The following is a 4257-nucleotide window of genomic DNA, read 5'->3' as shown; positions in this document are numbered from 1 at the left end:
TGCTCTGCCCCTTAGCTCTACCCATATCGATTCCACATCCTCGAAGCTAATGTCCTTCCGTTCTATTGCATTAATCTCCTCTCTAACCAGCAACGCTACCCCACCTTATTTTCTATTCTATCCCTCCTGAATATTGAATTTCCCTGGATGTTCAGCTCCCAGTCTTGGTCACCCTGGAGCCAAGTCTCCGTGATCCCAACTATATCATATTCATTAATTACTATCTGCACATTCAACTCATCCACCTTATTACGAATACTCCTTGCATTGAGATATAAAGCCTTCAAGCTTGTTTTTCCAACACTCTTACCCCTTATACAACTATGTTGCAGTTTTTGATTTTTGCTCTGGATTTGTCTGCCTGCCACTTTTACTTTTCACCTTGATACCTATTGCTTCTGCCCTCATTTTACACCCCTCTGTCCCTGTGCTCACACATGTAAGATACACACCACCTCTTATTCTCTGTCAATTATTTGTTTCTTCTTTCTCCCCTTTCTATTCACTTCCATTGCCATTGCAGTTGCAAGCACAGGAAGGGTCGAACAGCTGATTGCATTTTTATTTCACCTCCTTTGCCATTGGAGTTTCAAACACAGGCCAGGCCGAATAGCAGATTGCACTTACATTTCACTTCCATTGCTATTGCAGTTTCAAGCACAGGCCAGGCCAAAAATCAGATTGCATTTTCATTTCACTTCCATTGTCATTGTAGTTCAAAGCACGGGGCAGGCCGAAGAGCTGATTGCAATTTCATTTCACTTCCATAGCCATTGCGGTTTCAAGCACAAGGCAGGATGAACAGCTGATTGCATTTTTATTTCACTTACACTGCCATTGCAGGTTCAAACACAGTGCAGGCCGAACAGCTCATTGCATTTTAATTTCACTTCCATTGCCATTGCAGTTTCAATCACAGGTCAGGCCGAACAGCTGATTGCATTTTCATTTCACTTCCATTGTCATTGCAGTTTTGAGCACAGTGCAGGCCAAGCAGCTGATTTCATTTTCATTTCACTTCGATTGTCATTGCAGTTTCAAGCACAGGGCAGGCCGAACAGCTGGTTGCATTTTAATTTCACTCCCATTCCATTGCAGTTCAAGCACAGGTCAGGCCGAACAACTGATTGCATTTTCTTTTCACTTCCATTGCCATTGCAGTTTCAAGCATTGTTCAGGCAGAAAAGCTGATAGCATTTTCATTTCACTTCGATTGCCATTGCAGTTTCAAGCACAGGGCAGGCCGAACAGCTGATTGCATTTTCATTTCATTCCCATTGCCATTGCAGTTTGAAGCAGAAGGTAGGCCAAACAGCTCAGAGCATTTTCATTTCACTTCCATTGATATTGCAGTTTCAAGCACAGGGCAGGCAGAACAGCTAATTGGGTTTTCATTTCCCTTCCAATGCCATTGCTGTTTCAAGGGCAGGCCCGGCTGAACAGCTGATTCCATTTTCATTTCACTTCAATTGCCATTTCAGTTTCAAGCACAGGGCAGGCCAAACAGTTCATTTAATTTTCATTTCACTTCCATTGCGATTGCAGTTTCAAGCACAGGTCAGGCCAAACAGCTCGTTGCATTTTCATTTCACTTCTGTACATTGATTATGCATGTCAACCAATCACATATAAGTTAGCATCACTAACCCCACCTCGCTAAAACGTTGATATTAACACTTGCTTCCGGCACTGCTCAGTTTGATCAGCAGTTGGGATGTTGTGACATCAAACCATTCTTTATGCTGTTAAAGTTTATGTGCTGATTAAAAATGAATGTGGATCACATAGTGTATCTGGGACTGTCTACATGGTGTAAGATCTGGTCTGATCCACTCCTTCTGTATTTCGGGGGTTTTTAATTCTTTTTTGTGAGTTTTTATTTTGTTTTATGATGGCTTCCTCTTGTCGAAAGCCTGCTCCGCTTGTCTTTCATGCAGACATCGGTGAACGTTCGGCGAAATTGATTACCAACACTACATGAACATCACACACCGAAATGAACCAGACGCTGTCAAAGCCTCCCTTTTACTTAACCTTGCGGGTCCAGATGCCATTCGGCGATCCAGAACGTTCCGCTTTACTCCGGACCAAATGCCAGCTAATAACCCGGTGCCGATTTGAAGAAATGACGTTTGACCAGTTAACTGATCGGTTAACGAGGGGCATTTTAGTGACTGGCATGAGCGAACTTCTGCGAAAGCCAGGTTTAATCCTTGACGAGGCTGCTGACGCTTGCAGAACATAAGAATGTATTGTCCCTCTAGACAGTCTGCATGCAAACGAAACCAAATCCATTAATCAGACGGGCCTCACCAGGCAGCGTGCAAATACAGATAACAGGCAATTTATGACCCAAGCAAGCCAGGCAGCTCACGGCGAGTCTCAAAAAAGATGACCTAATTGCAAATACTTGCACAGCAGGCAATCACCTAGTCCTGCATATGGTAAAGCCTGCAATTATTGTAAAAAGTTAAACCACTTTGTAGCCGCCCGTCCGTCCGCATCTCGGGGCCGTGGGAAGAATCCACCCAACTCCAGGTCTAATCTCAACATTTTGCAACGAGACAATAACAGTCTCATACCTCCATACCAGCTCGAATCCACGCCCGATCACAGCCCAATTAATTCACAAGAGGATCCAACAGTTTATTCATTACAGCATGCTGTTGGCAAGAATTCTGATCCTTCAGTGATGGTCTCTGTAAACAATGTCGGCTTTGCAGCAAAATTAGATACCGATGCAAAGGTCAATACTAGGTCAATCAACCTTTACAACAAGATTAGAATTAACGAGCCACTGATCAAGGACAGCTCCACTCTGCATGCATACGGAGGAGAGGTACTGGTTCCTCTGGGTAGAGCCACTTTAAAATGTGTACTGGATAAAACCACAAGGAATCTGACCTTCTATGTGTTGAATTTTAATTTTGTGACTGCTGGGCAATCGTGCTTGCCAGAAACTGGAGCTGATTTCCTTTGATAAAACGATCCCCAAGCTGCAGATGTCTATGGACCCATTGAAAGAATACCCTGATCTGTTCGATAACAAACTAGGCAAACTGCCTGTGACCTACAATATTTCTACTGACCCTAATGTGACGCCTGTCGTCAGAACCCCACACCGGTTGGCATTTGCCATGACAGACAGGGTTCAAACCGAGCTAAAGAACTTGGTCTCCCTGGGCATGACTGAAGCAGTCAGCGATCCCACCGACTGGGTCTCAACCATGGTTTCCACTTTGAAGAAGGACAAAAAGAAAATCCGTCTGTGCATCAACCCAAAATACCTGAACATCGCTATTAAGCGCCGTCACCATCCCATGAAGACGTCGAGGATGTCGCGGCAAAGATCGTAATGGCCACCCTACTTTCCATCCTTGGTGCAAATAACTCTTTCTGGCAGATACCTTTGAACAAATACGTCGTCAAACCTCACTACATTTGCCACCCCATTTGGCAGATACAAGTTTCTGAGAATGCCATTCGGAATCAACTCCGCCAGTGAAGTCTTCCAAAGAACCATAGAGCAACTGTTCGAGGACCTATATTGTGCCATCATTGTCGACGATGTCCTGGTGTATGGCAAAGGTGAGATGGAGCACGATCACAACCTCAGGCTCGTCATAGAGCACGCACATAAGATCAACCTCAAGCTCAATCCAAACACGTGCAAGTTCAGGGTTTCAGAGGTCTCATACATCGGCCATGTTTTTACTCCCGACGGCCTCAAACCTGATCCGAAGAAAACTGCTGCCATTACGGAAATGCCTGCCCCGACAGACGTGCATGGCTTGCAGCGTTTCCTGGGCATGTTAACTATCTCGTTTAGTTCGTTCAGAATCTAAGTGAACTGAGCAGTGCGGGAAGCAAGTGTTAATATTAACGTTATAGTGGGGTGGGGTTAGTGATGCTAACTTATATTGGTTGACATGCATAATCAATCTACTTCCTTCCCCCTAAAGACTAAGTGTAAAAGGGCACCCATGCCATGGAGTTAAACGTACTCGCCATATCTACCTGGTGGTCTACTGACATGGCCCGAGCGCGTGCGGACCAAACCCTCTCACGTGTTCAAGCTTTTTGCAGACCGATGGAACTTCCAACACATCACGAGCAGCCCCGAGTATCCACAGAGTAAGGGACTCGCTGAGCGCGCCGTCAGAAGCGCCAAGCAACTGTCAGAGAAAGCACACTTTTCAAACTCTGATGTGTATCTCGATCCCTTGGATCTCAGAAATATTGCCAGAGACGGAACCC

Source organism: Amblyraja radiata, chromosome 21, assembly GCF_010909765.2.
Source record: "Amblyraja radiata isolate CabotCenter1 chromosome 21, sAmbRad1.1.pri, whole genome shotgun sequence".
Taxonomy (NCBI): Eukaryota; Metazoa; Chordata; class Chondrichthyes; order Rajiformes; family Rajidae; genus Amblyraja; species Amblyraja radiata.
Note: the sequence above shows the minus strand (reverse complement) of the source record.